This window comes from Elaeis guineensis, chromosome 10 (genome assembly GCF_000442705.2).
Source record: "Elaeis guineensis isolate ETL-2024a chromosome 10, EG11, whole genome shotgun sequence".
Classification (NCBI taxonomy): Eukaryota; Viridiplantae; Streptophyta; class Magnoliopsida; order Arecales; family Arecaceae; genus Elaeis; species Elaeis guineensis.
Window position 1 is genome coordinate 79,249,609 of NC_026002.2, and position 26,132 is coordinate 79,275,740.

Consider the following 26,132-nt stretch of genomic DNA (forward strand, 5'->3'; position numbering starts at 1 on the left):
CCAAAGTTAATTTAAAAATAAACACTTAGAAAGTATATATAATTAGGACTTTATGCAACCAAACTTAATAAGTGATTTCTGTAATCAAAGTATAAATACAGGTGACTATAACCAATATATATGTAACCACGTAAATACTTACATAACTAAATCAGCAACCCATATAACTCCCCTATGAAATATGCAGGTAATTCAATCTAATACGTTACCTCCCTGCTCTTCTCTTTTTTCTCCTTGGATCTCCTTCTTCTACTAGCATTTCAAGTGCATACAACCATTTCTTACCACAAAATAAACACATCAAATAACTAAATAAATATAATGATAATAAATGGGTACACAGTTCAAAATTTTGGTTACATACTTTACCGTTACCATAAAATAGAGATAAACCGAGTAAAGCGAGGCTTAGGACAAGGGAGAAAAACTGAAACAATTAACATCATCGCTAGTCCGGACCACCAGAGGGAGAGATCAGAGGAAAAAGAAGAAAAAGGGGAAGGAGAACAGAGAAAAGGGAGGGCGTATCGATAAATTTTTGCCATCTGCTGCTGGTGGAGATGGAGGAAAAAGGGAGGATGGCGGCCGCGTGCATTTGGGTGACCGCATGCCTGTGCTATCAAGGTCACCACCGATATCACTAGAGTGTGAGAATGGGTTAATCTTTCTGATGATGGCTTCTCTGTAGGGTTAATCTTTCTCTCCAAAATCGTAAAGATCATTTCGATCATTTGAATGGGCTTAAATGGCAGCATATGGCAATAGTAGATGGTGGGGATCCAAAAAAAAAAATTAGCAGTCCAAGGATGTTTTAGTCTAACTGAAAACTTGAGGGACCTAAAAATAATTCCGAGTCAACTTAAGGACCGATAGATAATTTTCTCTAATTTTTTTATTTTAATATATATATAGTTTAGAACCCCATGCGATGCATGGGATGCGATCATATATGTAAATATGTAATTTTTTGTTATTCTAATTTCCAATGATTTGGCTGATTTTCATGTGCTGCACATTGTGATGGTACATTGAAGGAGAACGTTCGATGCTAGTGACAATAAAAAGGAAGATGATGGTGGAGATAGCAAGAGGTGAGTTAAATAAAATATTAAAATATAATAATATATATTGCACCCAATCTCCTATTGCACCTGTTGTAGGAAAAGAACATCTGCAAAAGAAGTCCACACTGACCGGTCCGATGCCTAAGTCAGTGGGGAGTGGTGAACAACAGATAAAATTTTTAAAAAGATAAATTATCAGTCCAGAAGTGTCTTACCAAATGCTGTTCATTTACCTCCTTTTATAGGTGAGTTGTTGGTAACCGATTGTAATGGTTAGACATGTGGGCTCTGCTTATTTCAGTGCTACGTAATCATGGGATGGATGGTTGTACTCACCACTGATCATGTTATAGTGATTATGTACTTTTTGCGCTAGCAGTTTTTGGTATACTGACTCTATGTCGGTAGTCCGAATATGTCAATTGTATGTCAGCAATTGTAGAAGTCTGAATGACCATCAGTCGGTGATTCTGATATGCCAACAGTCATTAGTCATGACGTCAGTTAAGTTACCACGGTTGAACTATTTGCCAGAGAAATTAAAAATAACCGACTGTTGGTCGGCCAACCGATTGACAGTTGGTGGTTTGTGTCTATTAGGTCGATGGAAAGTCGGATGATGTTGTAATTGAGGTGGAACTCATTCTATGATGTAGCTTCGATGGTTCATCATCCATACTTGACAGATATCTGATTAACCGATTGTGAATCGGGATAGCAGACTGAATTATCCCAATAGTTGCCCTCCACTCCCATGTCTAAGGTAACCTAACATATGGATTAGCACATGGATGAAGGGAGTTGTCACATGCTACCTCGAGCTCCGATTTGACTACAGACATTAATGATTTCTTTGAAAAATGAAGAGTCTCTAGCCGCTTTTGTTATTTCAATAATCGTGAGATCATGATTGGGGGTGTCGATTCGAGAAGATGGTTTGACGTTCGGAGAATCTGATCGATTTGATTCTAACAAGTTAATTTTAGTCAGGTGTTCAGATGTCATTGACTCGGAGCCATTCACGTAGATAGAGGTGAGGTGGCATAATCTGGTGGTAGGTGCATCAAATCGTCCGATCGATGGTCGGCTCAGATGTAGCCATGTGTTGGAATCTGAAGCAGTCTTGATTTGAATAATTTCATCCTGACTGTTGATAGGTTCTATATATATAATGTCGCTTTCATTTGGATTTCTTGTTTCTGTATTTGTCATCTTCTCCTACAATAGAGGGTTCCGTCTTGGGTGCTAAGAGCTTTAGGACTCTTAAAGTCCTCCTCTTTGTTTTTCTAGTCTTCACATCATCCTCTAGTTCTAGGTTGAGTTTTCCTTCCTCTTTCCTTCTTCTTTTAGGTTTTTCTCTACCATTTTCATTGGCAAGTAGGAGTAGGAAAGATTAGGGGAAGGTTAGAATAGATGAAACTCCTCGAGATAGCTGATCGAAAAATCTGGTTGACGACTTTCTTTCGGGTTTAGAGATGGAAGTTTCCTCGTTATCCAAATCTAATGTTGATCGGCTCCGAGAATAATATTATATCTCAAAGCAATTTTAACTCTTTGCACTTGGTCTGAATGGTCGGGTAAGTTCTCCTCCTCCAGGTCAGGTAGTATTTTATGTAGAGGACCTTTGAGCCAGTCTTCACTTCTCGATTCTGGAGTTTGTCCATAATCTTCTTGATTATTATTGTCTCTGGCCTACTCAATTGGCTCCAAACTCCATTCGTTTAACATTAGTTTTGTTTTGTTGTGTCGTCTGATCCCGACCAACTCTCGGCCTTCATTTTTTTGTGCCTTCTTCATCCTTCATCTCCATCCAAAAGCAAAAGGTTGGTGGTTCTTTAACCCGAGGAAGGGTTTATCTTTTATTTTCGATCTTCCATCATCTATTCATGGGTGAAAAAATTAATTTTTCTTCATTTCTTCCCCATCATCCTGGGGCTTTTCTTCATCCTAGAGAAATTTGAGAACTAGTCTCAACAAACATAGTCAGGTGGATGTTATCGATCGAAAGGTCTTTCTCTGACTGAAGGATATGGAAGTCTCCGCACAGCGAGAGCTAATGACGGAGCAAGCTCTCTATGATGTTGGACTTAGTCTGATGACCTCTTTAGGTATCTTAGTCAGTCACTCATTTTATTTTTTATTTACTTTTGAACTCTATAACCGAACCTTTTTGCTTTTTGATTGCAGTTATGCGCCCAATAGTATGAATTTTTGCTGCCGATGTTTGCCAACGTGTTGCTAAGAAGAGAGCAGCGACCAGTGCTGGACCATCCCGAACGACAAAGAAGAGTCGAGTCGGTTCAGAGTCGGTACCGACAAGGGAGATTGACATTCTGTCGGTGGTGGCTCTCGATGCTGAGTCAGTCATTGCATTGTTGGCTCCAATAGTGCTTCCTCCTGCCCATGTGCCATCGGTTGGAGAAGAACCAATAAGAGATGGCAATGTCATGGCCATTACACCAGCAGCGGCTGAGATGATGCCAAACTTGGTTCCATCAGCAGGGGGTCAAGCCGAGTCTGCAGTCGTGATCGAACTAGAACTATCTGCTGCCATGCCAACAATTCATTCGACACCTTCAACTGGGTGGATGCGATCTCAAGCACCGTCAAGTTCTAACTTCATAGCAGCTTCGAGCAAACGACCGCCAACTAGAGAGCAGGGAAAGGCACCGACCGTCTCTGTCGATGATGGATTGTCGACGGGTTTCCCTACCCTTTTTGACATCCAAATTTCTGTCAGTGAGTTGGCCTTAGCCAATCCGATGTTGGCCCAGCGGCTCATCGAGGCTGCTCTTCTTCCGACTGATAGGGAGAATAGAAGAGATCAGACGGTGTCTGAAATATTTTTCTCCTTTTATCCGATGATACTTGGTGTAAGTTGACGATACTTGTCTCTCTCTTTCTTTTTTTTTACTTGATCTGATTTGTTTTCTTTCCTTGTCAGTTGGCACATGACATGCATGCACTGGAGAGCAGAAATTGGAAAATTGCCGAGTATGGATGGATAACATGGTAACCGCAAATGCCGAGAAAGCTGCCACTGTTAAACAACTCCAGGCGGCAACTAAATGAGAGAGGGCAGCAGTGGAGTGAGAGAAGGAGCTTCAGGAGGAGCTCTCTCATGCAAAGGCCGAATTAGAGTTGGCCAAAGCCGAATTAGAGTCGGCTCAGCAAAATGTCAAGTCCCTAAAGTCTCGGATTAAGAGCAAAAAACACACAATCAGTCAGCTCTGGAGGGAACATGATGGCTGCATTAAAGAGCTGGAGAAGGAATGGGAACGACATCGGGCCACTTAGGAGAAGTTGGCACTAACTGATGTAGAGTCAACTTCCGTAAAGGAGGAAGCTCGATCGGCAAAAGACGCTCTGAGTGGAGCCGTCGAGGACTTTAGAGAATCACAAGCTTCAAAAATGAAGTCCTTGAGGGTGGATACGTCTCTTACTACATCGGATATGAAGACGGTAGGGATGCAGTCAAAAGACTGTATCCGAACTTGGACCTGACCGACATTATTGCTCTTGATTCGAGAGATGAGACTGTCGAAGAAACTACACCGATTGAAGGAGCTGTACTGACTGCACCAGAATCTGCTCCAGCCATCATTGAAGTTGTACCAAAGTGAGTTGCTACCGAGAGCCGAAGCTGCAGTGATTTTTGACACAGCTGAAGAAGAAGCCGACTGGTGACAGGTGTAATATCTTTTTTTTTATAATCAAACAATAGTCTAATTTTGTAATCTTTTTTTCAATGAATGAAAAAAAAAAATTTTGTGTGAAATCCCTTCTCAATCTCGTTGTGTTGTCGACGCCATTGAATATTAGTCAGACCACCAACTATCAATCGGTGTGTTGAATGTCGATCAGTAGTCGTAGTAGAATCTACTTGCTAGTAAGGTATCAGTCGATTGAGCTTTTTAGATATTTGATAGACGGTGGCAAGCCGAATATCCTTCAACTGATCGGAGTCAAATCGATGTACTTCCTACTCGATTGGAGTTGAGTCAGCATAATATTTCGGTTAGCTAAAGCCAAGTCGACATGAGTAGTCATTCAACTTAAGTCAATTTTTACAATGAAAAATTGAGACATAGTCGGTACAAGCTGACTGACTATTTATTGGTCTGACACCATTTTTGTAGATAACTTGTATGTAACTGAATATTTCAAAGAGATCCAAAATTCTGATGTTTCATTCCAAATATATCGTACATGTGAACAACTTTATTGATAGTATATTTTCAGATTATTGACATTCTAAGTTTAAGGAATAGTCATTTCATCGAGGGTTTCTAGTCGATATGCACCCAGACGAAGTATTTCGATCATCTTGTAAGGCCCTTCCTAGTTTGGAGATAATTTTTTCAGGTCTAGAGATTTTGAAACTTCTGCCATCCTTAGGACCAGATCTCCTAGATGGAAGACTTTCGACTTGACTTTTATATTGTAGTACCGGACTACTCTCTATCGATATGTTACCATCTGAACTTGAGCTTGCTGTCAAACTTTTGAAAGTAAGTTTAGGTCAGCTCTTCGACATTCAAAATTACTCGGCTCATTATATTGTTCGACTCTTACTGATGGCAATCCTATCTTGAGTGGAATTATTGTCTCTGTTCCGTAGGCCAAGTTGAATGATGATTCTCCTATCGGTATGCGAGGAGTTATCCAATATGCCAATAAGATTGGATATAATTCTTCCACCCAGAGGCCCCTAGCTTCATTCAATCTAATCTTAAGATCGTATAGAATTGTTCGATTTGTCACTTTCACTTTGTCGTTAGATTGTGAATGGCCGACTGAGTGAGCTTATGCGTAATATAAAATTTTGCATAAAATTTTTTGAAGTTTTGATTGCCAAATTATCGACCATTGTCGATGATGATAGTGTATGATAAATCGAATCTATATATGATTGATTTCTGAATGAAGTCTTCCATCTTACTTTCAGTGATCTGTGCTAAGAATTTAGCTTCTATCCATTTAGTTAAGTAATCAATGGCAACCATTACGAACTTTCTTTGACCAGACGTCGGAGGAAAGGGATCGAGTATGTCGATTTCTCACTGCATGAAGGGCTATGGTGCAATAATTGATGTCAGCTGACTGACTGGTTGATATTGTATATTGACATACTTCTAACATAGTTTACATCTTCGGACAAGTTCAGCTACATCTTTCTTCATGGTAGGCCAATAATATCTTTGTCTCAAAACTTTATAAGCCAATAATATTTTTCCAAAATGATTTTCACAAATCTCTTTGTGAACCTCTTGGAGTACATAGTCAGCATCTGTAGGTCTCAAACACTTCAGTAAGAGAAGTAAGAATGACCTCTTATAGAATTATCCATTCATCAAAACATATTATGAGGCCATCCACCTTAGTCGTTTGGCCGCTGAAGGATTTGCAGGTAGAGTTCCATCAGTCAAATATTGAATGATCAGATCCATCCAACTTGGTTCATCATTGATTTGTAGCATTTCTTCAACTTTGTTAATACTTGGTTATTCAAGATATTTAATGAACGTTCGATCGAGCAAACTGAATGAAGTAGTTATGAGTCGAGAAAGTGCATCAGCTCGAGTATTCTCTGCTCTTGGGATGTGAGAGATCTCAAAATATTTCAAGGTTGATGTAAGATCTTTCACTTTCTGAAGGTACTTCATTATAATGGGATCTCAGACTTCAAACTCATCCTTGACTTATCCGATAATTAGTTGTGAATTAGTGAAGACCTTCAAATTTTTTACATCAAGTTTTTTGATGATTTTCAAGCCGACTAAAAGAGCTTCATACTCAGCTTGATTATTTGAGGCTTTAAAATTAGTAAGGATGAGGTCGGCTCTACTACCCTATACGTTGGATGCTCTATCAATATGTAGCACCTATACTGATACTAAGTCGGCATCAGAAGTTTCAATTTACTTTGATTTGCCATTGGTTCGTCCTCAGGATTATCATCGGGCACGATGCACTCGACGACAATGTTGGTCAAAACTTGTGCTTTCATTGATGGTCGTAGGCAATATTGAATATCAAACTCACTGAGTTTTATTGTCTACTTCATTATTCGATCAGAAGTATTAGGTTGGTACAATATTGCCTTCAACGGTTGATTTGTTAGGACAACTATCGGATGTACTTGAAAGTACGATCAAAGTTGTTGTGATGATATGATCAGAGCGTAGATCATCTTTTCTGCTTTTGAGTATCATGCTTCCGCATTGTGAAGTACTTTGTTGGTGTAATAAATCGATCGTTGAATTCAATTTTTATTTTCTTGAACAAGTACCGAACTGACCGCCTCTGTCGAGGTCGTCAAATAGAGATATAATATTTCTCTTACCTTCGATTTTGTGAGTAGTGGTGGAGATGTCAAATATTTTTTCAAACTTTGAAGGATTGCCGACACTCATCCAACCACAAAAAGTTTTTTACTTGTTGCAAGATCTTAAAGAAGGGTAAACACCTTTCTACTAACCTTGAAATGAATCAGCTGAGTGCGGCGATCCTTCCATTGAGTTGTTGTATCTCTTTCTTAGAGTTTGGATGCTTCATATTAATGATAGCCTTTATTTTTTTGAGATTAGCTTTGATTCCTCATTGCGATATAAGAAATTCAAAAAAATTTTCAGCAGTCACTCCGAATGCATACTTAGTCGGATTTAATTTTATCTAGTGTCGTCAAAGTGTATCAAAGGCTTCTTCTAAGTCTCGAATATGATTGAAAGTTTTAAAACTTTTTACCAGCATATCATCAATATAGACCTCTATGTTGCATCCAATTTATGTCTTGAACAATCGATTGACTAGCCATTGGTAAGTAGCTCTAGTATTCTTTAAACTGAATGATATCACTTTACAGCAGTAGATGCCTTTGTCGGTTATGAAGGCAGTATGCCCCTCATCTTCGGATGTCATCCAAATTTGGTTGTAGCCTGTGAAGGTATCCATAAAGCTCAAAAGTCGATGTCTCAAAGTCGCATTAACTAGTTGGTCGATCTTTGGTAAAAGACAGTTATCCTTCGGATAAGTTTCATTTAAATTGGTGTAGTCAATGCAGATTCTTTATTTTTTTTTATTTTTTTTACCATCACTACATTAGCAAGCCAATCTGGATAATTAGCCTCTCTGATGAAACCAACTGCGAGGAGTTTGTCAACTTCTCGTCAATGATCTTTTGCCTTTCGAGAGCAAAAGATTTTTTCTTCTGCCTCACCAGTTTAACCTTGGGATCAATGTTTAATCGGTGAGTTATTACTTCTGAAAGAATCTCTGACATATCGGTTGTCGATCAAGCAAAAATGTCGGCTTTGCTCTTAGCAGGTTCATCAGTTGTCTTCATTCTGAATCAGAAAATTATGATCTAATTTGGACCATCTTTTCAGGATCATCTTCCCTTAATAGGATAGAAACCAGTTGTTCGGCTAGTTCATCCCTTTCTTCATTTTCTCTTTGGTCCAGTTTATCAACCGACAAAGAGTCTTTAGGTTTACTGTTCTTCGCAGAGACCATAAAGCAATGTCTGGCAAGTTGTTGATCTCTGCATATTTCTCTAACTCCATTTCTTATCAGAAATTGGATCAATAAATCATATGTTGATACTACCGCTCTCAAGGCATTAAGTTCTGATTGTCCAAGTATGGCATTGTAAGCCGAAAGAACTCGAACGATCATGAATGTTAAGAAAATGGTACTTTATTATGGATCTATTTCTACAGTTAGTGAGAGAGTGATTTCTCCTTTCATGGCAACTGCATCTCTAGTGAAACTGACTAATAGCATCAAGACTTTTTTAAGTCGGTCAGTCAGTAATTATATTTGAAAGAAAATCGAGTAAAAAAGAACATCAGTGAAACTTTCATTATCAACTAGGACTCTTTTTACATCGTAATTTACTATCGTCGTCAAGACTATGACAGCATCATCATGAGAAGTCTATATTTTTTGAATATCATCTTTCGAAAAAGAGATTACATTGTCAAGTCATCATTTCTTTCCTGACTCTTCTTCAAAAGTTGCCCTCCAATCCTTTGATTGCCCATAAATCATGTTGATCACTCCCACCATTGGCTGATTGTTGATCATTTCCTCAGATTATGGTTAAGGCTGTTGGTCGGTGAGAGATTGAGTTGGACAGTCTTATCGAAATCTCCCACAGTAGCCACATCAAATCAGGACCTCTATCTCATTTTTGAGCTGAATACATTGTTCGATATCGTGATCGTGATCATGATGAAATCGGTAATACTTCTTCTTATCGTGGCTCCTCGGTGGTGCTTTCATCGGTGGGGGATGTCGAAGGTACTTTTCTTCTTCAATCTCTATTAGAATCTGTGCATGAGGAGCAGAAAGAAGAGTATAGGAGTCATACCTACTACCATAATTATTCGATCTTAGACTCCATCGGTGAAGTGAAGCTCCTTTATTAGTTGCTGATTGACTTGGTTCAGTTGGAGCTCTGTCTTTCTTTTATTTCTTTTTCTGATCTTTTTCTTTTGTCTGGCATCGGTCAGAAGCACCTTCGTCCAAGCGAATATATTTGTATGCATGCTTCAAAAGTTCAGCATAGGTTTAAGGAAGAGTTTTATCCAGAGATTAAGTAAATCTGGATCCCTTTAGACCTCTCTTCATGATCGAGATGGCCATATCTTCATTGAGGTCTCTGACCTCAAGTATGGCTGCGTTAAAGCAAGTCACAAAATCTCTCAATGTCTTTATCTCACCTTACTTAATGGAGAAGAGACTGTCTGATATTCATAGCATCTTTCAACTAGTGCTAAAATGGGCCACGTATGAATGTTTCAGCTATTCGAAAGAACTTATACTCCTCGGTTGGAGCCCAGAATGCTAGGCTCGAGTAGCCTTCCGAATTGTTGCTGGGAAACCAATGCATAGGAGAGTATCGATTGCCCTCTGGATCATCATGAGAGCCTTGTAACTCTCTAGATGATCAATTAGACAAATGGAGCCATCATATAGCTCCATCTATGGCATCTTGAACTGAGATGGGATCGGCTCGTCCAAGATGCACTGAGAGAGGGATTGGGCAATGTGGAAGCCGAGGTCATTGGAGGACTTCCGACCTTCCACTTGGAGTCAGACAAGTTGATGATCAATCCCCTTGAATTTACGCTCATAGTCATCGAGCCACCATTGCTGGAAAAATCTAGAGGTAGAATCTCCTAAAGAACTTGAGGATGGAGATGTAGAAAGTGTATGCGGCTTCTTCCCCTTCCTAATGCTATATACATGGGAAGGAGAGGGAGATCGCCATGAATGATGAGCGGCATGATGAGAATGTCGAAAAAGTGATTGCTCGACATGATGAGAATGTCGAGACGATCATCGTTCTAGAGATGGAGAGAGAGATCGCCATGGAGGATGGCGGCTATGCCTGGATGGCACTGAATGCATCACCGGCTCTTCCGCCAGCAGCTGCTACTACTGTTGTATCTGTTATTGTTGGAGGCTATGTACCGTCTCTGTCAGTACCTTCATTTGTTGTATTAAATTAGCAATTTGTGTGTCTATAGTGACTATAGGATACGAAAAATTGAGCTCTGCCATTGCAGGTGGAGGAGGGAGGTCTTTCTGATGGAAAGATTATCTTGCAGATCCTGTGGAGTTATTTTGAGCTTTGATTTTTATCATAATTTTTTATTATTTCTTCTTCCTGGTGCGTCAATCTGTTGTGGCCAATCCCCTAATGCCTCCGTTGTCGGAGAAGAACACCTGCAAAAAAAGTCCACATGGATCAGAATTATATCTGACGGGGATCCTCTGATGCCTAAGTCAGTGGGAAGTGGTGAACAACAGATAAAATTTTTAGAGAGGCAGAGTATTAGCCCAGAAGTATCTTACCAAATGTTGTTCATTTACCTCCTTTTATAGGTGAGTTGTTGGTAATTGTTTGTAACGGTTAGACATGTGGATCCTGCTTATTTTGGAACTACGTGATCGTGGGATGGATGGTTGTACCCACCACTGATCATGTTGTGGTCATTATGTATTTTTTGTGCTGGTAGTTTCTAATATACCGACTCTATGTCAGCAGTTCGAATGTATCGACTGTATGTCGGTAATTGTAGAAGTTTGAATGACCATCAGTCGGTGACTCTGATATGTCGATGGTCATTGGTCATCACGTCGGTTAAGTTACCACGGTTGACTATTTGCTAGAGAAGTTGAAAATAGCCAACTGTTGGTTGGCCAACTGATTGACAGTCGGTGGTTTGTATCTATCAAGCCGATGGAAAGTCAGGTGATGTTGTAATTGAGATGGAACTCATTTTGTGATGTAGCTTCGATGGTTCATCGTCCATAATCGATAGATATCTAATTGGCCGACTGTAAATCAGGATAATAGACTGAATTATCCCAATAATATAAAATAAATTATGAATATCTTATAATTTTTAAATTTGGTAGTCGGTAATTTTAAAATATTAAAATATCTCCTTACTGCTCCCTACTTAAATAAATTTTTAATAAAAACTAAGTCTTGAAAAATTTTCAAAATCATAATAAATTCATCAATATATTATGACTACATGATTTGACCACCTTTGGTTAATATTTGCTTGCTTTTTAATGGAAGATGGCTGGGGTTTTGTGTTAGATATTTTTTTTATACCGATAATGATGGACAAGATTGGACCTTTGAGCCCTACATCTTTAGATGGAAATTTATTCTTTCTGGACTCTTATATATAAATACCCAACTCAAAATCCAAAACCCAAGCCACTGGCTAAGCTTTCCTATTTGTTCCAAGCCTCTATCCGATTAAAACCCCAACTCCTACTGACTTGAACTGCTCTCGCCTCGCCACCGACCTCACGGTGGTGCTCACGGCCAAGGATGTAGCCATGAGGGCTTCTGCTCGAGTGTGTGCAGCCTCCATGCATCAAGCCTTGTCGTCGGCATGGGCAACGTATATTTGGGTGGAGACATGGAGGGATAGTGTTTGGAGAAATGCACATGGCTGTTCCATCGACCAGTCTACACTGGCGTCTGCATCCCTCGTGGTGGTGCACACGGTCGAGGATGTAGCCATAGAGGGCTTCTGCTCGAGCGCATGCAGCCTCCATACATCTTGCCTCATCACTGGTGTGGTGGACAGGCGTGAGCAGCATACATTTAGGAGGGGAATGCGGAGAGATAGTGCCCGAGGCAGTGCGAGTGGCCATTCCATCGGTTAGTCTATGCTGGCATCCACATCTTGGCCATCGAGGTGGCCCCTTCCCCAACCTCTCAAGCACCTGCAATGCTTGCACATGGTCCAATGTATTTTCGGACCTCCCACCACTCTATGCCGTCACCTTCCTCCCTATCATCTCCGACATTGGCCTTTCCATCGGCCACGGTGGTGTCAAAACCCTCCCTCCTCTTCTACTGCCGGCCCCGACTCTTTCTTCCATTAACTTCCACGATGCGTCTTCGGCGGAGCACTGGATAAAGGCGAACAGGGAAGCTACGCATGAACCACATGGCTCCCTCTCCCACTCCCCCACATACTATGTGTCAAATGGAGGCCTTTTCATCAAGAGGCCTCCATTTTAATATATATATATATATATATATATATATTAGATTAACTTATAATCCCGTGCAATGCATGGATGTAAATTTTTTAAAAAATATTTTTTTTATTTATCTATTATATTATATCTATTTTATATGTATTTCAAAAATAATTAAAATAATAAAAAAATATATTTTATACATAGTGTGGATTATAAATTATTAGATAAATTTTGAGATAATTCGTATCAATTCTTTGAATATGAGAGGTAATTGAAAGTTTGAAATTAATTAATATGATCCAAAAAAATGATTTTATATTATTATTACATAGGATAACTATCTTTCATTTTTCAACTAGTGAATCTCAATTATTACTCTTAAATTCCTTATTTAACTACTAAGAAGTCTCAATAGTAAAACCCATAATCCTTCTTTTTTTTTCCTCTTTTTTCTCTTTTTTTTTTCTTTTTCGTTCTTCTTTCTTCCTTTCTTCTTTCACAAAATGGAGGATCCATTGCCCCTTGAAATAGGGAAAGCCCCCCCTAACTGGTGCTGCCCATCGCTAAAAGAGCAAACCACAACAGTGCAACCAAGAGACTTCAATCCAGTGATTGGCAGCAATGATGGTGCTAGAAAAGATCAATAAAATCATGAAAAATAGGAGAATCTCAGAGACTAAGTTTCTTAAGAAAATTCGATGATTGCCGATCGGAATCAATAGTCTATGGACCAAGAATAATAGAGCGAAAGATTAGTGAGGCATTCAAAGGTTTTTTACCTTGTTTCATGTCTATGCCAATGTAGAAACCTCCATTTTAATATATATGCTTAAAAATCAAATGAAAATCTTAAACAAATATATGCTCAAAAATCACTACAGAAAGCCAATAGATCTGAGCCGATTCTTAATAAAATATGAGAATTTCAAAGACTAAATTTTCCAAAAAAATTGAGCCAGAATCAATAGTCTATGGACCAAGAATAATAGAAAGAAAGGTCAATGAGTTTATTTACTTAAATCAAAATTTAAAAGTTCTATTTGCATCTAGATCACTCTCAAACTCAATACATCAAGGAGGAAGATAAGTCCCTATCAAACTTATTTTCCTTCCATCATTTTTTTTTTTAAAATAGGATTGAAAAGTTATGTAACTCTAATGATCGGGTCTACCTATAGAAAATTAATAATACATCAATATCCATGTGCACTCCTAGAATAACTTAGATGCTTCTCTGTGTTTAATATCATGATGAAGTCAGTCATGTTAGTGAATAATTTTGAGTAGTTTATTTTGTTCAAGTTAATTTATTTAATAGATGTTTTATTTCTAAAAATCAATCTGTGAAATTTAATTCGGCAAACCATCCCAAAAGTCAAGATATTTTTTTCAAAGAAGACAAATATTAATTGATGAACTGTACCATCATACTCCTGTATCTTTCAAAACCCAACTGATCCAGCGAAACTTATTTCTAAGAGGACTTAAAAATTGGCATGTTGTCCAAGGCTTGCACTAAACCCCATAGAATGCTATAACCCCATGCATTTAGCAGCAATCCAAGGCCATTGCGCATGCCAACAAAAGGACCTCGCCACCGCTGTATCCTCTCCTCCCCCATCTCCTCTCATTCCATCACTTTCCTCTTCCCCCTCTCGCCATGGTGGAATCGATAAGGCTTCGCATAGAGTTCAAGGACTGCCATCTCTGGACCAAGTCTCAGAGGTCAGAGGGGCTGAGGTGCTGTTGGGCCCTCTTGAGACCCGATCTTGTGACCATCAGTGACCTTGCCGATCTCCTTCGAGAACCTGTGCTCGAATTTTGGCCTCCTCATCCACATCAGCCGCTTCTCATTGGAAAGTCACCTGGATATTCATGGCTCCATCATCAGGATTGACCACATCTCATCAAAAAAATCCCTAGAAATCTTGGGGCTCTTGGGGAATGCTATTATGTCATTACTGTAAGGGATCGCATGTCTATCGAGGTAGCCGTGTCGAGGGCCATGACAGCTGTGGCGGAGGCAGAGCAAGAAGTGGGCTCTGTTGCTCGGTTGTGTTTTGCCAAGAAGATGGGCCAATGCGCTCCCATGCTTTTCCTAAAGCTGCAGCGCTTCCATGCAGCTTCCTCTGATTTTCCTAAAGCTCCATGTGTCAAAGGGAGGCTTCTCAATGAGAAGCCTCCATTTTAATATATATATATATATATATATATATATATATATATATAGATTAATAAAATAAAATATTTTATTAATATATAAAATAAAATATTTTTTGTTGAAAATATCGCATCTGGCGCATGGTATGGGGGTTATAAGCTGGTAACAAAAGCTAATTTTCCTTTTTACATGTTCTCAATCCACAAGGATTTCTAAATATTTTTTCTAAAAATGAAGTTAATCCTAAAAGGAAGTTAATTCTAAGATAATTTAGTTATAACATATTTGGTTAGTTTCAAGATATCTTCTTGCATTCTGATAATCTTAACATAATTTTTATTTTTTTTAAAAAAAATTATTTTTGGATATTATTAGGGAAGAGATAGGCCGGCTTTAGCCCTTACACCTAGTGCATGCAATAATTTCTCCTTCAAGGTGGGGTCGCTTTGGCATAGAACATGAAAAGTTTATGATGTCAGAGAAATTATTGCATGCACTAGGTGCAAGTGAACTAGGGCAAATTGGGGAGCATATGCACTATGGAGAGTGCACAATTGGGAATCGGTGAAATATAAGGGATAGCATGGCGTGTTATCCATCATGGGATTTGCATGGTCCAATTGCACCTGGTGCATGCGATACTGAGGTTGTCTTGAAGACTGACAGCCTTGTTGGATCCCACCCATTTATAGGCCTCCGCATTGCATGCATTAGGTATAATTGACTGCATCAAATGCCACGGTGGATAACATGCCACGCTACCCATTGTATTTGACCAATTCCCGATTGCACACTATCCACCATGCACATGCTTCGGGATTTGCCTTGCTTCACTTGAAGTTGGTGCATGGAATAATTTCTCCATTTATAGTGGGCCACAAGAACCAATGGGTTACCATGCTGGACCCCATTTCCAGCCCTACCACCGATGCTTCTGACACCATGTTCATGGATAATGCCTTCCTTCTCCCCACTCTCCTCCTCTTCCTCTTCCTCATCTTTCACTTCCACCACTGCTTCCACACCGCACTACACTGCATCTCCCACCATCCTCAGGACCCCATGGCTGGCCACTTCTTAGCACGCTACCCCTCCTTAGCCCCCCATTAGATGTATGCCCTAAAAGCCAATATAGCAAACACATTATAATAATTTTAGGACATATTTTTATACTTAAATAATTAATTTATTAATAAAATAGATAATTTTTATCCATTCTTGTATTATATGTTTGAGAATCATCCAAAAAATTAATAATTTAAAGATACATATTCTAAAGAGTTTAGATTTGAGACATGTATAATTAATTCTTAAATTACTTTCAATCGATGGATCGTCATAGAGATGTTGATTGATCCAGTTAGAGTGGTGCACAGATCGCTTACTTCGAGGTAGATGAGTTTCGAATTTATAGTATAGAGAGACTGAGCGAGAGTGTGGGCGGTTCTTAGAGAACATCGGTACTGAGCATGACTATATGAGAGATCACATGGATATCTACTCACTCGTCAGTGATCTTTTTGATGCAGTAGTGGTGTGAGCAATTTTTTGATCTGCGATGTCTCGACTACTCACAGTGGGTTATTATAGTTTGACTACACATAAATATGATTTTTTAGTCATTCAGATCTTTGTAGTGTATGTTGGCTATAATAGGTTCATTGTAGGAGTAGGGTGTACATTTATAAGAGATCTATCGATCTTAGTAGATAAGGAGTAATCCTATAGGATTTGAGAAGCTAAGTCCCATAGCAAGGTGATTGATGGAAAGAGTTTTCATGAGTATCATATTTGGACTTAAGATAATCTAATATTTCATATGATAGATGTTGGGGTTTGACGAGTTTTCATGACCTTCATCTTGTTGGAACTCACGATAGAGAAACTGAATCACATGGTAACTACACCTAAGGATTCTATTTTCTATTTTGTTGGATTGTCACCACATGCTACTAGGCGTCACTAGTGGATTATGAAACTCATTAGGATCATTATAGATCGATAATCCTAGTTGAGTATGAGCTAGAATTATTCTAGCCCATCGAAAAGTATTTCGAAGATACTATAATATGGATCATGATATCTCTCACTACTAGATAGAACAAGAACCTATAGGGTCACATATAAAAGAAGTTCTTGATTGATCAGATGGTTGGATTACGATTATGAATCATAATAGAAATCAATTATCAATATGATTGATAATGCAAAAGTTACAATTAACCAATTCACTAAGTGTTAGTGCATTGTAGGAAGATTAATTAGCAATTAGATTATTGTCTGGCTCAATTTGATTAATTTATGGTGTTCAAATCAGATCTAATTAAATTAATTCAATTTGATATGGTTTGAGATTGATTACATCAAGCCTAACTGGATTATGAGATAATCCAATTATATAAAGAGATCAATTTTTAGTTTGACTAGAACTTGATTCAATCAATTTTTTAATTTGATTAGAATTTAATTCAGATTTAATTGAGTTTCTAATTAGAATAGAAATTAACTTATTTTGAATGTAACCTAATCTTAATTTGATTAGGATTAAATCAGATTTAAATCAGCACTTAAAGGAATCCTAGTTGGACTAGGATTCTATCTCTATGCGCCCCACATGTCCATGCCTATACGAATACTGCATCCCCAGAGTTTTTGCACATCCAAAACATCACATCAAGCCTTCTACATGTCCTCCCTTGCTCTCATTTCAGATCTAGTTTGATTTGAAATTAAATCAATTTGGTTATGAATTAAAATAGGAGTCCTAGTTTGATAAGGTGTTTGACATTGTCAAAATCTAAACCCTATCCAACTCATGGATGCCATCTATAAATAAAGGGGCTTTGGGACTTCAAAATAAGAACAAAAACCTTTCTTGGGGCATGAGCTTGGGTGTGGGTTCCTCTTGGGTGTTGGGTTTTAGATAGAAGAGAGAAGGAAAAGAGAAAGGGTTCTCATAGCTTCTTCTTCCTCATTTTCTTCCTCTTAGTCTTCTTCTTTCAGATAGCCTTAGAGATTGAAGAAGATTCTTTTTAACTATCAAGGAAGTGATTTTTGCAAGGGAGCTAGCACTCCAAGAAGATCAAAAAGCCTCTAATCAGATCAAACCTCATGTGGATACCCATAGAAGCCGAGCATGTGTGTGACTATACTAGAACCTGAGACATCCTTTGATCCTGATCTGAAAGAGGAGATTAGTGATTCAGATATGTGATTCGATCACATATTTATTTTTATTTTTTAAAATTAAATATTTTTAATCTTATTTATCATCATATGAACTAGATCCATAGGTATTTGAATTAGATCTATGCATGCGTAGGATTAAATTTGATTTAATCTAGTCTTCCGTTGCTTGTATTCAAAATTATTTTAAATTTTACATGCAAAATACCTAAAATTCAATAGTGGTATCAGAGCCATAGATTCATATGTATGAAAATAAGATGAGATCTAATTTTTAATTAGATCTAAAAATTAATTTGATTAATGATCCGATATCGATATGTTGCAAAGGTTATCACATATCGATGTTAGATCCTTTTGAAAAGTATTTTTGATTGTTTAGATCTGATTTTTTGTTGATCTGAAAAGTTATTTTAGATCTAATTTTTATTCATATATGAGATATATAAGTAGTAATTTAGATCTAAAAAATAGTTTTAGACCTAAATTTATCATATCTGAATGATTGCTGAAATTTGAAAAATAATTTCAAAATCATAATATGTTTAAATCTTAAATTTAAAATTTTGATCTAGAATATGAAAGTTGTTTCGAGATCATAACATGTTAAATCATTCATGTGTTTCAAATCTGACATTTATTGTTTAGATCAAAATTTTATGTTAATAAAATTAACAATTGGTCATGGCTAAATCAAAATTAGGTCAAATAATTTGACTACACCTAGGATAATTGATTTGAACCTAATGGAACCCAATCGATCTGAGTGGCTGATCAAATCCATTCAAGAGTTAATTAGGATTAAGTCAAGAGTGCTCACAATCAAATCAATAGTTGTAGTTGGTTGGATTGATTGAAACCCAAATATCAAATCGCTTATCCAAGGACCTAATTCGGCTCGGTGGCTTGAGCCTCAATCATTTAAGCTAACCTATTTGAAATCAATTGATCAATTAGTATCTAAGGCAAGTACTAGATGATGGTTACTTAATTAGGATCCTTGAATGTTCAAAGGGGAGCCTCCCACTCATCTTCACTATCCTATCCAATTTGGTAGATTGAGTTTTGAATCAGGTTGCTTGATAATTCGGTTTAGCCCATGCCAATATGACTAGTCATGGTGATGGCTAACTAGATGAGACCTAAATTAAAATCTCCTCGCATATATATTAAATCTAGCAGTCTTCCACTATTGTAGATATGCGGACGTGTAACTGGTGTTGATTGTTCTTGACTGGTTATAGTAGTTTAGTTGCACCGAAAATACGAACTACTTTATTAGCAAAGAGTTGTTGTAGGGTGATGATAGGGTTGAGCTCAATATCTATCAGGTAAGGGATCCAATAATGACTTTACTCTTATTTTGAATGGTGGATTTGACTTAACTAACAAGTGCAGCCAATATCTGTCAGGTAATCCTACATGACTTAGAGACCGAATCACTGCATCATGCTTGGAGAAACATTGGACAAGAGTTGTCCACTCATTGGTATAATATATTAATTAATATCTGTCAGGTGAGGTGCACGTATATTGATGGGACCGCAGTACTCACTAGAAATCTTTATCGTATTAGGATTTTCATTTCTCCATCCGGAGAGTGTGAGAGATCCTAAAAAATAGTGGGAGCTTATTTATTTCTTAAAATTTTTAAAACAAATATAAAATAAAATATAAATATCTAACTAGAATCTTTACTCTTCATAGTTTAACCATGTCAGCTTTAAATCTTTTAGTCTGTATCAAAGTCCAATCGATTGATCGAAACCAATTTCAAGGCCTGACTTAGAATCTCAAGATAGTCTTGATATCGAAAAAGTTAGGATATGTTCTCGATCAGGACCCTCCCTCTCCTTTGTCAAACCATTCTAGTGCAAAATAGAGAGCTACACTAGATAAATGGATGGATGATGACATCAGGTCAAGTGCTATATACTGGCTTCTATATCAAACAAGTTGCAAAGCTAGCATGAGCACATGCCAACTGTCAGGGCTATAATCACTTATCTGCAAGAGTTGTATGATGAGTAAAATTATGAGAGTTGAAGTTTTGAAGAGACTTTTCAACTCTAAGATGTATGAAGGGCAATCGATCCACGAGCTTGGTCTGATAATGATCCAGGACCTGGAAGAGCTTGAGAGCTCGGCCTTACGATGCAAAAAGAATTACAATTAGATCTAATCCTGCAATCCTTGACTAGTTTATATGGATAATTTATAGTAAATTACCATATAAACAAGTTAGACTGCATTCTATCCGAACTTGCCAACATGTTGATTACTACAGAGGGGACCTTCAAAAGTTCAAGGGGCTCCATTCTTACTGTGGAGTAGACATCTTCTTTCAAAAAAAAGTCTTCAGAAAAGAAGAAGAATAAGCCTATGGAAAAGCAGAAGAAAGAGAAAAAGCCAAAGAAGGACACTCTAAAGAAGGCTGTAGATAAAGAAAAATATTTTCACTCTCAGAAGGATGGCCACTAGAAGAGGAACTGTCCGTTATACTTGGAGCTTAAAGACCAAGAAGGGAGACAAACCTTCGGTAGGTATATCCAGGATGCTCATTGTTGAATCTAACCTTATGATTTTCTCTACTTCTAGTTAGATATTAGATTCTGATTCAAGTGCTCATATATATACTTCTATACAGGGTCTAGTGGAAAGTAGAAGGTTACGACATGATGAGATGATCGTTAGGGTCGGCAAGAGAGTAAGAGTTGCTGCAAAAGCTATTGGTACCTATCTTCTTCGATTATTGTCTGATTTTAGATTAATTTTGTAAGACTATTATTATGTGCCTATAGCTAATCAAAATTTAATTTTCATTTCTGTACTAGCATAGAAAGATTTTATTTTTAATTTTAATAAAGACTTCTGTTCAATTTATTTGAGAAATAAATTGATTGCGTGTTATTTTTTAATTGATAGTATTTATCACCTGGATGTTGATGCGTGTGTGAATATAAACAAGTAAATAGTCAGTAGTATTGTAGGTCATAATCGATCTAGAGATGATGTTAACCACAAGTATATGTGGCACCTTAGTCTTGGCCATATTGAAGAAGACTGGATAAACAAAGTGGAAAGAGATGGTCTCTTAGGCTCATTTAACTTTGAGTTATATCTAGTTTATGAATTCTACCTTCAAGAAAAGATGGCCAAGTTATCCTTTGTAGGACATAGGAAAAAGGCCACTAAGATACTTGCCCAGGTGTACATTGACGTATGTGATCCATTTGATATGCAAGCTAGTGGTGGTTATAACTACTTTATTATCTTTACTAATGACTTTTCATGGTATGGATATATATTTCTTATAAGACACAAATCTGACGCTTTTAAAAAGTTCAAAGAATTTAGAAATGAAGTGGAAAAGCAAATAGAAAAATTCCTTAAGGTTCTTCGATCAGATCGAGGAGGAGAATATCTTAGTGAAAAATTTTTGAGTTATCTTAAGAAAAATAATATAGTCTCATAATGGACTCCTCTTGATACATCCAGCTCAACAAGATATCTGAGAAGAGGAATAGGACCCTATTAGATATGATCTGTTTTATGATGAGCATTACTGACTTATCCTTAAATCTTTGAAGACACATCCTACTAACCATAATTTATCTATTGAACAGGGTTCTCTCTAAATCCATTCCTACTATACCATATGAGATATGGCATGATAAGAAATCGAATCTTGATCATCTCAAGATTTGGGGATGTCCAGCCTATGTCAAAAGATAAATGACAGACAAGTTAGAGATTAGATCTTTTAAAGCTTGCTTCATAGGGTATCCTAAGGAATCAATAAAATACTACTTTTACTTTCTAGACGATCGCAATGTGATTGTAAGTAGACACACTATATTCTTAAAAAAATAGTTTATCTAGGATAGTGGCAATGGGAGGTTAGTTGAGCTCGAAGAGAAAGTCTCAAAGAGCAACAAGCTAAAGAACCTGACGAACTCATTAACAATGAGCAAGTAGTTCCACCTCCACCTCATAGATCAAGTAGAGTCTCCCATCCTCCTGAAAGATACTTAAATATGCTTACCGAGGATATAGAGAAAATATTTTTTGTTGAAGATAAGGGTCATGGAGATGATCCCAAAATCTATGATGAGGTAATGTCAGACATCGACTTCGAGAAATAGTTGAATGCTATGAAGTCAAAAATTGACTTAATGTATTCAAACCAAGTATGGATCTTAGTGAATCTACTAGAGGGTATAGTGCCAATTGGATATGAATATATCTACCAAAGGAAAATAGGTGTAGATGGTTAGGCAGGGACCTATAAAACTAGACTCGTGATGAAAGATTATAGTCAGTATGAAGGTATTGACTATCAGAATAACTTTTCACCTATCGTTATGCTTAAATCCATCAGGACACTACTTGTCATTGCAGCTTTTTACGATTATGAGATATGACAGATGGATGTAAAAACTACATTCCTAAATAGATATCTTAAGAAAGATATTTATATGGAGTAGCTTTTGAATTTCACTTTCAATAATGGACACTACAAGAATCCGACTATTAGCGATGGCTAGTTGCCATTGCTAATAGTCCACTCGCCATTGCTAATAATCTCACCATTGCTGATTCCGTCATAACAGCCAATCTGAAAAAAACTTGATCGCTAAATACTCTTATTAGCGATAGCAATCTTAACCATCGCTAATAAGGCTATGAGCGATGGCTTTAGCGATAAAAAAATTTCATCTTTAATTATTTTTAATTTTTAAATTAAATTTTTTTTAAAAAATTTAAAAAATATTAACAATGATATTTTCATGGTTAATGCCATCACTAATAATTATTAGCGACCAATAATGCCGTCACTAATGTCGTCTTTATTTTTTTAATTTTTAAATTAAATAATTTTTTTAAAAAATATTAGTGATGATATTATCGTTGCTAATACCATTACTAATAAGTATTAGGAATGACATGCTCCATCATTAATACCATCTCTAATAATTAATTTTATTTTTTAAAAAAATTAATAATAATATTTTTTTAAAATCTATTTTTATTAATCACAATGAATTAGGGTTATTAGTACCTATTATAATTAAAATCCAAAGATAATATGATAATCAAAAATTAAAAACTAATTATATTATATTAAAAATATAAATTATATAATTTTTTTACAAGCAGTATTAAAAAAATATAATACATCAAAAAAAAATTAGGTTTGATCCTCATCGTCATCCGCCTCCTCCTCCTGCTCCTCTCTTGTAACTAGTGGATGAGAGCCGGATGTCCCAGCATATTGTAATGAAAAAAAAAATATTATTAATAAATTTTGATACGAAGATGTATCTTTCGATATACTCTTTCGATTCTCGAATAAATTATTTCAACACATTTCATTCGATGATATGAAGCTATAGACACCCCCGACCCATCGATTGGATGGTTAGATTAAAATTTTAGCCTCTAGATCTCCTTTTCAAACTCAAACCTAAATATATGAAGTTTCTAAATATGAAAACTTAAAACAAGTAAAAGGGTTTAGTAATATAATTATCTGATGTGATGGCTGAGATGACGAGCCCAACCGATCGCATAGTTGCAGATCCTGAAGAAGCTCTATGACTGTATCATGGATGGCATCTAAGAAGCTTTGGGGTCGCTGGCTCCGAAGCCTCTGCATGACCTCCTCCATGTGTGCATCGCTCCAGGTCTAGAACGTCGAGGCCTATGAGGACGTCGAAGGATATCGAGCTGGTGGAGGGTCGAAGCTGTAGCTGAATCCTATAACCCGGTGCCTACTCACCCCTCCGATGGTGTTGATGAAGGAACCAGATCTAGGGTTTCAGGGTTAGATCTTGAAACTTTTTCAAGATCATACAGCGGAAGGCTAAAATAAATTAAAATTTATTTTCTAAAACTAGAGAATCTCTAGATCTAAGATCCTATTGCATGATTATTATATATCATTAAATCAAAAATTAAAATATATAAATATAGCATGAACTACAAGTTGATCATATCAACATGTTTCTATACCACATCTAATGTATGTATTAAACAATAGATCAGATCTATTACCTTGCAAGCTAGATGCTCTAACCTCGCTGATCCGGGCTTGAGGATGATGTTGCAAGCCGCACATGCGTCCGACCTCTAGGAGTCATCCACACGAGCCCACGAATCTCGATCAGAAGTCCTGCTTCAGGAAATCAGCACAGTATGCTAGTACTGCGCTGATCCTTCTTTGATGGTTGATCAGGTGCCTCCTTTTTCTTGATTTGGACTCTTCCAAAGATGGAAAGTAAAAGAAGGAGTTTCAGATCTGAGACACTCTCAGGAAACTCAAGATGGAAGGAGAAAAGATATGAAAACAAAAAACTTAGAAGAAGACCCTCTTCTTCTTCACGTTTTTCTCTATAGACACCCTAACTTGCGTCTTCTATATCTCCACGACCCAAAGGTTTTTCTCTCTAATTTTTGGATGGCTAAAAGGACTCTCAAATCTCTATCTTCTCCTAAAATTTCACAAAGAAACTCATTTTATATAGAGAGATATGATAGAGTCCTTATCTAGGTCAAATACCTAGTCAAGGCTTATCCAAACATGGCAAGTTAAGGGGCGCCCAACTCTTGAGCACCTCCTCCATATTTTCATACATGGATCACTCGAAAAGGGTGCACAATGTGTACCCTAAAATCCATGAAAATTCTAAAAAAAAATTGGATAAATTCGGTGTAAAATTGAAAGAGTTTTGGATTTCTAAAACTCTATCTCATAGAATTCGAAATCCAAACTTATTCCTTTTTGATTTGATCCAAACCACCTTCCATGTAAGAAAGAAGAGAGGAAACCTTTTGTGAACGTGGGAGAGACCTGGGAGAGGGCTTTTGTCACACAAAATAAGTGGAGATTGACGTTGAATAAGAGAGAGGGTGTGGGGAAGGCTTATGTGGCGCAAGGTGGATTCCTAGTCTTACTAGGATTCTATCTTATGACTTGTTTTAATTTGGTTTCCCAAACCAAATCAAACCAAAATTAGATCAACCTAATTAAAATAGGTCTTAACCCAATTAAGAATCTAATTTAATCAGATTAAATTATATTTAAATCTGATTTAATTTTCTAATCAAATTAGAGATTAGATTGACCCAAGTCCTAGTTGAACTAGGACTAATTTTTCCTTGCACTTGGCTTATCCAATAAACCAATTGAACTTGATCCAATCAAGTCCAAAATAAATCTAATTAAATCATATTTAATTAGACTTAATCTCAGCCCATTGGCTTAATCAAATTAAGCCAATTAGCAATCAAATTGCTAATCGATCCTCCTGCAATACTTGCACTGGGTTAAATGTCAATCGTATTGATCATTTAACCCTAGAACGATTCTTAATCATTGATCAACCATCTGATCGGATCATAAACTCTAATGTGTGTGACCTCATAGGTTCAAACCTCGGTAGCACAGAAATAAATTTTTGTACCAATCGAAGTGACCATCTAGCAATGATACCCGACGATCGGATAGGTCGAATGTGTAGAACAACATCCTTAGAATCCATGCGGATATAGTTTTCATATAATTCATCTCTTTGACCAAAATGATCATAGGACACCCCAGAGTTCATCTGTCAACTCTGATCAGGTTGTCCACATTGTATTTCAAAATATCAAATCCATCTGATGGATTACCCTGGCCAAGGTTTTGCTAAATTGAAATACAGCGACTCATTCTTCTCCAACTCTTGGAGTGGTCAATCCCATCTCGATCACACTCTGACTTCATAAGTACTTGACTGTGCCCAGAAGCCTTCCATCCCTGAATTAAAAATTCAGTTAGTCCAGTATCAAAGCACAGTGAGTTGCTTGCAAGTCACTGAGATGATCTCAAGTCTAAGGGATACTTATACCTATATCCCATCAGAGACATTCTCGACAGCAGAATACTCTGGAGTTGGTCATGTTTGATGATGATGTACCCTTACATCTCACCTATATGCCATACCAGTGTCTCCACACTCCTTGGTTAAGAGGACAACCAACCCATATGGCCTACAGCGACCTATGCTCGATAGAAGCTGTCGTCCTTATTAACAGCTTATCATTTGGTCGTGAACAGTTTTAAGGACTAATCGATAAATTCTCTCTTTATCGAACTTAAATAGTCCTAAGGACTTCATCATAACAATGGAGTTCATTAGAAGATGAAAGCT